The sequence below is a fragment of the Rutidosis leptorrhynchoides genome, chromosome 7 (assembly GCF_046630445.1).
Source record: "Rutidosis leptorrhynchoides isolate AG116_Rl617_1_P2 chromosome 7, CSIRO_AGI_Rlap_v1, whole genome shotgun sequence".
Lineage (NCBI taxonomy): Eukaryota > Viridiplantae > Streptophyta > Magnoliopsida > Asterales > Asteraceae > Rutidosis > Rutidosis leptorrhynchoides.
In genome coordinates, this window is record NC_092339.1 from 356,630,995 (window position 1) to 356,643,026 (window position 12,032).

Genomic DNA, 12,032 nt, shown 5'->3' on the forward strand with positions numbered 1-12,032 from the left:
TGTGTGTGTGTGTGTGTGTTTGTGTGTAATATGAATGGAAGACTAATACTACTATATTTTGATCCAACAAAAACCCCATCCGATCATCTTTCTTCTTTAATCACTCGATCACCAGTAAACTTTAACCATACTCCATTCCAACCGGTCACAACCACCATGCCAACTTTCACCACCTTGTGCTTCCACTTTCCGCCACCACTAACCACCAGACAACCATCACTGCTCGTCACTTAGTAGCTTCTGATTTCTTCTGTTTTCAATAATGTCGGACAACAGGCTGCTACTACAGCTATTGGTAACTGTTACGATGCTATTACTTGTTTCTATTTTATACTTAGCTGATACGTCTATCTATACTATTATGTTTTAAGTTGAATGCGAGGGAGTTAAATCAGGAAGGTGATTACTTGAGTGAGGTTGAAAATGATAAATAGTGTTAGCAAACAAAGATGATTATGATAAAACAAACATAAAATAATGAAGATATAGGTGACAGTTTGATAATATATAAGATGATGATAATGGGTTATGGTGCGTGAATATATATGATGATGGTTACATATGATCATAAGAGATGGAATGATTCAAAAATGATACAATATGTAGATGATGAAAATATTCGTTATAGATGATGATAAGTGAAGATGATGATAATAAGTATATGATGATAATAATTAAATAATGTTGATGATGAACCGTGTTAATGAAATCGGGTGATGATAAAATGGTTATGATCTTATGTTTTGATTTTGATGAATAGTTATGGGTTTGGTTTATGTTATGAAGAAGATGAAGAAACTATTTTATTATATAAAAGTAATTAAAATGGTTAATATAACAGAAAAGCATGGAAGATCAGATGGTTAGGGGTGTTTGTGATTATCTAGAGGTCCTGGGTTCGAACCCAGGCAACCACAATATTTTTTTAATTATAAGAAGAAGCTGGACTGTGTTAAAAGCTTGCGCATGTTGGGCCGAATATCCTGTTTTCCTTTGGGCCGAATTATGTGGTATTAATGGGCTGAGACAGATAGAACGCGATATATATATATATATATATATATATATATATATATATATATATATATATATATATATATATATATATATATATATATATATATATATATATATATATATATATATATATATATATATATATATATATATATATATATATAAATATAAATGGGTTATGATTTAATTTAGAAACACTGAAATGGCGTAATGGTTTGGGGGGTTAGCGGGTGAGCGAGAGGTCGTGAGTTAGAGCCTGGGCAGAGGAAAATCTTTTTAGGAAACCTTTTAAGGTAGTTTTAATTATTATCATTATTATTATTATCATTATCATTATTATTATTATTATTATTATTATTATTATTATTATTATTATTATTATTATCAACATTAGTAATAGTATTATAATTAGGAATATTATTAGTAGTATCATTATTATAAAAATTATCACTTTTATTAAAACTATCACTTTATTCAGAATTTTCATTTCTAGTATTATCATTATTATTATTATTCTTATTAGTAATGTTATTTTTATTATCATATTTATTTATAGTATCATTTTTACTAAAATTCTAAAAATTATTAAAACTACCATTTTAATTAAGATTATCATTATTATTATTATTATTATATTATAACAAATAAAGATTTATACATAAAATATATTTATATTACCTATAACTATATATTAAATATATTAACATATTTTTATATATATATACAAAATAAACATATATATAGTATATAATTTAAGATATAATATATAGACAAAATATAATACAAATTCTATATAAACTACAACACTAAGTACATAAACATTATATAATTAATAGATGTAATTATTTGATTACCATTATATGTGTTAATATATATAGTATTGATATAGGTTCGTGAATCCGAGGTCAACCCTACACATGTTCAATGTCGTCATATGTATTTTTACTACAAAATACAGTATGGTGAGTTTCATTTGCCTTTTTACCCTTTATATTTTTGGGCTGAGAATACATGCGCAATTTTTAAAAATGTTTTACGAAATAGACACAAGTAATTGAAACTACATTATATGGGTGAATGATCGAAGCCGAATATGCCCCTTTTGCTTGGTAACCTAAGAATTAGTAAACCGATCTACTAATTGACGCGAATCCTAAAGATAGATCTATTGGGCCTAACGAACCCCATCCATGGTTGCGGATGCTTTAGTACTTCGATGTTGTTTTATCATGACCGATGGATGTCCCGGAATGATAGGGGATATTCTTATATGCATCTTGTTAATGTCGGTTACCAGGTGTTCACCATATGAATGATTTTTGTCTCTATGCATGGGACGTATATTTATGAGAACTGGAAATGAAATTCTTGTGGTCTATTAAAATGATGAAAATGAATGATTATGATAAACTAATGAACTCCCCAACCTTTTGGTTGATACTTTAAAGCATGTTTATTCTCAGGTATTAAAGAAATCTTCCGCTGTGCACTTGCTCATTTTAAAGATATTACTTGGAGTCTTTCATGGCATATTTCGAAGAACGTTGCATTCGAGTCATTGAGTTCATCAAAGATTATTATTAAGTCGATTTATAGTTGGATAGTAGATATTATGAAATGGTATGCATGCCTGTCAATTTTTGATGTAAAGAAAGTTTGTCTTATAAAAACGAATGCAATGTTGGTAAAATGTATCATATAGAGGTCAAATACCTCGCGATGTAATCATATGTTATTGTATTCGTTCTTATGGATTAGGACGGGTCTTTACATTGGATAAATTAAACCTGCATAGAGTAGTTTAATAATTTCTTTCTTAACAACATCTTGCATATTAGGATTTAGTCTTCGTTGGCGTTGCACATAGGTTTTATGACCTTCTTCCATAAGGATTTTATGTGTGCAATACGAAGGACTTATGCCTTTAATGTCATGAATCTTTCATACAATAGCTGGTTTATGAGCTTTTAGCATAGAAATAAGTCGAGATTTTTCATTTTCAGTAAGAGAAGATGATATTATTACAGGTAATTCAGATTCACCATGTAAATAAGCGTATTCCAAATGGTTTGAAAGTGGCTTTAACTCTAATGTCGGTGGTTCTTCTATCGATGATTTATATCGATATTTTTCTTCCTCTTTTAGCATTTGAATTTCTTCTATTGTTGGTTCGTATTCATTATCCATGAGTGTAGCTAACATTTCAGCTTCATCAATTGGTTCAGGACCTTCTCCTAAAGAACATTCTCATGTTCCTTGTAATTCTGGAAATTCTTCTAATAATTATGCATTTGAATCTATGGTTTGAATATAATAACATGTATCATCTGCAGATTGCAGTTGTTGCATGGCTCCATCAACAGAAAAGGTAACACTCTCATCCTCTATACTTAGGGTCAGTTTCTTACCAAACACGTCTATTATTGCTTTAGCCGTGTTTAAGAATGGTCTTCCTAATATAAGAGGAACTCGAGAATCTTCTTCCATGTCCAGAATAACAAAATCTACTGGAAATACTAAAGTACCAACTTTAACTAGCATGTTCTCCATTATCCCTCTAGGATATTTTACTGATCGATCGGCTAGTTGTATGCTTATTCGTGTTGGTTTTAATTCTCCGAGGTCTAGTTTAGTGTATAATGAATATGGCATTAAATTTATACTAGCACCTAAATCTGCTAATGCTTCTATTGAACTAAGACTACCTAAAAAACATGGAATTGTGAAACTTCCTGGATCTGATAATTTTTCTGGTATCTTAATCAACAACACTGCAGAACAATTAGCATTCATAGTAACAGCCGAGAGTTTTTCCATTTTCTTTCTATTTGTGATTAGATCTTTCAAGAATTTGGCATACCTAGGCATTCCTGAAATCACAGCAATGAAAGGAAGATTTACATTTATTTGTTTAAACATATCCAAGAATTTGGATTGCTCGGCTTCAAGTTTTTCTTTTCTCATTTTACTCGGGTAAGGAAGCGGTGGTTGGTATAGTTTAACATAAGGTTTTGCCTTAACTATGTTATCTTCATTAACCTTTTCAACTACCGGTTCTTTTTCCTTTTCTTGATCAGATTGTGGTTCTTTTGGAGTAGGGATAGAGTCCTCAGAATTTACAGGAATTTCAGGTGGTTTAAGTGTAATACCACTTCTTGTGGTAATGACTTTAGCTGTTTCATTCCGAGGGTTAGCATTTGTATCTCTAGGTAGACTCCCCGGTTTTCTTTCACCTATCAACCTTGCTAGGTTACTTACTTCTTGTTCCAGATTCTGAATCGAAGCTTGTTGATTTCTAAATGCTTGAGCATTTTGTTCATTGGTTTGTTTCTGAGATGTGAAAAACTGTGTTTGAGATTCAACTAGCTTCGACATCATATCTTCTAAATTTGGCTTTTTATCATCGGTTTGTGGTGGTTTATTTGGAAAAATAGGTCTTTGCTGATTGTAAGTATTATTGGATACTTGCTGATTGCTAGGACCTTGTTGATTGTTGTATGGAACATTTCGGTTATAATTCTGGTTTTGATTGTAGTTTGGTCTTGGCGGTTAATAATTACCTTGATAATTATTTCCAGGCCGTTGGTTCATGTATGAAATATTCTCTCTTTGTTCCATTGTTTGTTCAATACTGAGACAATCTTTTGTCAAACGTGGTCCTCCACACTGCTCACAGCTAATTCGTATTGCATGAATATCCTTAGTCTTCTTTTCCATTCGTCTCTCGAAAGCATCTATCTTTGCGGACATGGAATCAAAGTCATGGCTAGAATCGGCTCTAGCCGCTTTAGATGATCTAACGATGTCTTTTTCTTGGTGCCACTCATGTGAGTGGGAGGCTGTGTTATCAATAATTTTGTAAGCTTCAGTTGCGGTTTTCTCCATAATGGAACCACCAGCTGCTATGTCGATGTCTTTTCGTGTAGTAATGTCGCATCCTTGGTAGAATATTTGTACTATTTGATAAGTGTCTAAACCATGTTGCGGACATCCTCTTAACAACTTTCCAAATCTTGTCCACGCCTCATATAGAGTTTCATTTGGCTTTTGCGTGAACGTAACAATTGCTCCTTGAAGTCTCACGGCTTTAGATGCCGGAAAGAATTGTTTAAGAAAATTTTCAACTAAAACATCCCATGTATCAATCGCCCCTTCAGGTAACGATTCTAACCAATCTTTGGCTTCTCCCTTTAAAGTCCAGGGAAATAACATGAGATAGATCTGTTCATCCTCAACTTCTCTGATTTTGAATAGAGTACAGATCCTATTAAAGGTATGAAGATGTTCGTTTGGATCTTCCTTTGGCACACCACTAAATTGGCATTGATTAGTTACCATGTGTAGGATTTGTCCTTTGATTTCATAATCTGGTCAATTAATATCTGGTTGAGTAATTGCGTGTCCTTGGCCAGTACGTTTAGCTCGCATTCGGTCTTCCATACTTAGAGGTTCCTGATTTTCCATGATTAGATTTGTTGAATCTGAATCACTAAAGGATTCTGATTTAATGGTTTCTTCCTCGACAATTTCTGGTTGAATGATTAGTGGTTCAGGATCTCTGAATTGTCCTTGAATATCCTCCGGATTCTCAATTGTGAGGTTGGGTTCAAAAAATGGATTATCAAAAATTTGAATTGGATTACTTGGTCGACTAGATGACGATTCTAAAGAAAAATCAATGGCGACAATATTGGCTAGATGTCTTGATCGAGTTACAGGTGGTCAACGTATGAAAGGTGGTGAACGTTTTGCTCGGTGCATTCACTGAATATCCTATTAGTTATAAAGATAAAAATTATATAAGTTATCAAATTAATAGACTTTTCTGATTTTGCCCACGTTTCGAATAGCCAATAGATGCAGCAGGTAGCCAGGACCCTTTAAATCGGAATCCCACAACTCGCCACTAAAAAATCCAACTATTACTACGAACCAGAAAATTTTTGATGTCTATCAATTTTACCACTTAAAATAATTTTCGTCGAAATTTAAAGAAAAGAAAGAAAATTCTATGTCCTAAAAACTAGAGCGTCGAGAAATAAGAAAGAAAAAGTGCGTCGAAAAATAAGAGGTCGAAAAATAAGTGTCAAAAAATAAAGATAGCGCGTCGAAACTTAAAAAGTACTAAAATTTATAAACAGCGTCGCAAAATTGTAAAGCACTTAAATCTTAGTCTTAAAGAAAAAATACTTAAGGAATTTTACGACAAAGCCTAAAAATCTAGAAATAAAAATAACTACGGCAAAAATACTAAACTTAAAACTAATTACGAACGATAAAATATACAATATACGAATAAGCAATTAAAAAGATACAAAATTTAAAAATAAAACTAAAGTTATAAAAATACAATTTTTATAAAAATATTATTTTTATATTATTATTTTATAAAAGTATTAATTTTATAAATTAATAAAACTAATTAAAACTTACAAATTTAATTAAACTAAAACTAATTAATATTAAATATAAACCCTAAATATAATTAATAATAATTATAACCCTAATTTCGCAATTAATGCACGTACTAGGTTGGCCTGTCACAGCAGCTCCGCGAGTGCGGAGGCTTGCTACCCAAAATGCTCCGCGAGTGCGGAGGATGCAGGCTCAGATGAGGTGCATGCTCAAATTACGCAGGTTCAGTTTTAATATATTTTATTTTTAAATTTTAATTTTCTTTTTTTATATATTTTTGTTTTTAATATTTAAAATAGAATAAACTTAAAAAAATCTTTTTTTATAGCGTTTCGCTTTCGGCGTTTACGATGATTCCCCGGCAGCGGCGCCAAAAATACTTGATGTTTAAGCGAAGGGGTACTAAATACTATTAATTTTACTACGAAATACTATTAAATACGATACAATTTTACACAAGTTATTTATTTATTTATAGAGTGGATATACGTAAACCTTGCTACAACACTATAGGCAGTGTACCTAATCGTAGAGTAGTGTAGTTTTTAGTAAGTCCGGTTCGTCCACAGGAAACTAGCCAAGTTTAACGCTATATTTTTAAAACTATATTTGTATATATATATATATATATATATATATATATATATATATATATATATATATATATATATATATATATATATATATATATATATATATATATAAGTAATATTATTATTATTATTATAAAAGGGGATTTTACCGTTTAATGAACGGTTTGTCGATTTTAAAACTTTAGTCACAATTAAAACCTAATGCAAAATATAACTTAATTTAAAGCGTAAAGTAAATAACGATAATTAAAGTGCGATAAATTAAAGTGCGATAAATAAAATGACGTTAAATAAAATTGCGATAATTTAAAAGTACGATAATTAAAAATGCGATAAGATATAAAATAAAGGAATTATGCTTATTTAAACTTCCGTGATCATGATGTTCGACGTGTTGATTTTAGTTTATTACCATGGGTTAATTGTCCTTTGTCCTGGATTATTTGATATGTCCATACGGTTTTTGTCCATAACATTCCATTGGTCATAAATATAAAGTGCGAGTGTCCTCGTCAAATTATCCTTATACCCGAAGTTAAATATTCCAACTAATTGGGGACTTAAACTGTAATAAGGTTTTAATACATTGTTAATGATTACACCAGGTTATCGACTGTGTGCAATCCAAGGTTTTAATACTTTATTAACAATTACACCAAGTGTTCTTTTATGTAATCCACCCCTATTTTAATTAGTCCATTGACTATTAATCCATCCCCGTGTCCGGTTAAATGAACGATTATTAGTATTTATAAATATCCCGCCCATCGTGTCCGATCGAGTGTATGTGGTTATTTATAATTACTTCAAATTGTAAATCTCTATATTAAATTAACGAACTATCATTCAGTTAAACAAATATAAAGCCCATTAATAGTCCATAGTCCAATTTCCACAAGTGTCAGTCTTTTGTCCAAACCCCAATTATGGTCCAAAGCCCAATAACCCCGTCTTTAATATTTAGCCCAATATCATGATTACTTCAGCTTAAATAAGCATAATAATAACTTAGCTACGAGACATTAATTTAAAAAGGTTGAACATAACTTACAATGAGTATTAATCGCGTAGCGTTACACGGACAGAGTTTCGACTTACAAACTTAAAACATTCGCTAACATAACCTTATTATTATTTATTATTAAACTTAAATTAAAATTATAATTATAAAATATAAATATATATATATATATATATATATATATATATATATATATATATATATATATATATATATATATATATATATATATATCCTATATGTTGAGAGAAAGGAAAAGAAAAAGGTGTGTTTGATCGAGCAGAATTCGTTGCCTTTTATAGGCCCACGTTGAACTGTACATCTCCGCGAGTGCGGCATTTTTCTGCTTCATAGCTCCGCAGTCGCGGAGCTTTGGATTCCAGCTCATCTCTTTGAGTTAAACGTGGGCTGCTTATAAATATAATATATAATAATATATATAATTAATTATATATTATATTATATTCTTGTGCATAGTTGACTTGTAATTTTTGGTCCGTTGCGTCGCATGTTGAAAGATGGTTCATGTCTCGGTTCCGGATTTTCGAACGCCTTTTCGTACGATTTAATATCTCGTACTTTGCGTTTCACGGCTTGTACTCTTGTAATTTTTAGACGTTTCTCATCAATAATTTGAACCACTTAGATTGTACTTTGTACTTTGTATTTTTTAGCTTTTTGGTCATTTGCGTCTTCAATTCGTCGAATCTGTCTTTTGTCTTCACCTTTTATTTTTTAAACGAATATCACTTGTAAATTGAACAATTGCAACTCAAAGCTTGTCTTTCTTGAAGGATAATGCTATGAAATATATGTTTATTTTTAGCATTATCACTTATCTTAGATATTTTCACTAAAAGCCAAAATTATAAGCTTATAAATAAGGACCATTTTAACTCATTTTTACTCCACATTTTCTTAAATAAAAAACACACACTTGAATGCTCGCATATCATACTTTAATCTCAGCAACTTTCCTCTTCATAATCAAGGTAAAATACTTCTCAAAATCCTTGTTCAATTCCTTATATAGGTGCTATCTTATTATACTTATAAAACTTGTAAAAACTAGAACTTGTTTTGGTGAACACCAAGCTTGTTTGAAAAACTAATCTAATATTTCTAACATAACTCTAATAATACTTATTTATATATATTATGATGTTATATTAAGTTAATTTAAGAACTTATAACTTGTACATATGAAGAACACCTTGAAACTTAACATATATCCTTTGATCTCCATTCGGTAAAAAGCGGGCTGTTTTGGGTTGGGAATTAAAAACCTATCTTAGACTTTGCGTTTGAGGCTATGACTTTGGAAATACGTTAATATATGTAAATAAGACTTCCATTATTTTTTTTCATAATTTTAGACAAAGTGGAAGTATTTTATCAAAAATCATATATTGGGTGGATGCCGGGATTTTTTCAAATCTGTCCACCGACACAAAAAGAGGGTAAAGCTCTAAAAATTACTATTTGGGATGAACTTTTCAAATTGGTTTTGTAAAATTTACTTCTTAATGAATCTATAGCAATTTGATTCACTTTAAACGGAGCTGTAATGAATATTTGGCGAGCAAAACAAAATCTGCTAAAATTAACGTTGTATGGACGAAATTTATATTATAAAAACTATATTAACCATATCCTTGTTAACTTTTCCTATATCATATATATATTTGGACATGTTATTAGTAGTATAACAAAATATTATAATCTTGATTAATTCTGTGATTGTATATATGTATAATAATATTCTTGGTACGTCCTAACACAATAAGTATACAATACGTTTTGATAAATCCTAAGACAATACGTACACAATACGTCTTAGTTAATTCTAAGATAATATGTATACAATACGTCGTAGGGGTAATTCTAAGATTATATATATATATATATATATATATATATATATATATATATATATATATATATATATATATATATATATATATATATATATACCGATTATTGGACTGTTGGACTTTTCGAACTATTTTGGTCTACTAACAAAGGACTACTAACAATGGACTACTAACATAAAATGTTAAAAATTATTATATAAGTATTCTATGAACTTGCTTTATTTTATTCATATGTCGTATTATTATCTGAATCGTTATTATTGTTATAGGTTCGTGAATCCAAGGACGCCGGTCATATTTTTAATAAGTTGAAAACTTATTATTAATATACTTTTACTACTGTGAGTATATAGTCCCATTTTTAAACTCTAAAAATATTTTGGGATGAGAATACATGCATTTTATGTTTTACGCCATGGACACAAGTACTTAAAATATATTCTACGTTGAGTTGTACCACATTGCATATCTTCCCTAATAGCTTGGTAACTAATATTTACATGTTGTAAGAACATGTAAGCGCGAATCCTATTGATAGATCTATCGAGTTTGACAACCCCAACCGGGCTAGTCACTCTAGTATCGTAAACGGTTACATAGTACTTCGTTTTTACTACACTTGGTACAGTGTAGGGAGATTTCATAATAAAGGGAATATGCCACATTAATGGTTAAGTATGGTTATCGAAGCGCTCAACAACTTATAGAATACTTTTATACACTTGCGAGTGTACATATATTTATAACTATGAAATCTTGTGGTCTATATTTATATCGATGCTAAACCTATATATCTCACCAACCTTTGTGTTGACTGTTTAAGCATGTTTATTCTCAGGTCCTTAAGAAAGTCTTTCGCTGTTGCATTATCTGAGCAAGCTGTGCATGGAGTCTCATTCAATAAAACCTTTGTCATGTATTATATTTGACTATTATGTCACATGTGTAGTATTTGAAAACCGATGTATTGTGGAGATTATTCCTTAAATAATCGCCCAATTGTTTAAAATATGCATTTATGTATAATAATAGTGTGCTTTTTATTAAACGAATGCAATATTTTCTAAAACGTATTATATAGAGGTCAAATACCTCGCTATGGGACCAATGAATAACGTGCCACGTTTATATTAATATGGACGAGTCGTTTCAGTTGGCATCAGAGCGGTGGTCTTAGCGAACCAGGTCTAGCATTAGTGTGTCTAACTGATAGTTGTTAGGATGCATTAGTGGGTCTGGACTTCGACCTTAGCTGTATGTCAAAAGTTTTGCTTATCAATTTTTGTTGGAAATTACCTGCTTATCATCTTAAGTCTAGACGCGTCTTACTGCATTCATTGCATAGATAGTGTATAGACAAATTCACATCTTTGCATATCTATCACAGTAAACTTTGTCTGACATCTTTCGAAAAATCCTCCGTAACTTATGGGATTCTGGTATTATAAATACATATGTAAATTATGTATTGAGGAATACCAAACTAGTCCTATAATTTATTTCATTTCAAAAATCTTTTCCCTACTCTGTACGAGATGGATCCTTCAACTGGTTCAAGTTCATTGGATTCCGACAGCTATTCCGATATGGATATTCACCTGAGCTCCGAAAGCAGTGTAACCGGAATGGATCAACCGATTAGCCATCATCTATTCTGGATGGATTGGGGATGGGTTCGTAGCTGACTCAGTCAATGGAGACGAGAAGAAGGCGATCCTTTCCACCCACCAAATTTCCCTCTCGGTGAAGAACCTGAAGCACTTACCGGCGAACCAGTCCGAAACACCATTTCCACCCTCATTTCCAGAGTATCTCACCACGATTATATATTATCTAAACTTTTAGATCTTATTCATCCTCTCGTTCCAACCACCAATCATCCCCGTGTACTAGAAGAAGTCAACGAGCTTCGCGCTAGAGTGGTGGCTTTAAAGAATATGATGCAGAACTTACAAGCATCACAAGCCCCACAAGCACCAACTGCACCACTTGCATCCACACCAATGGTACCATTACCACCACCAACAACATCCACATCGTAAGCCCCAACATCACAATATGTCCCACAAGCATCAACGTCATACACCCTGTAGATATCAAGGAATACCAACA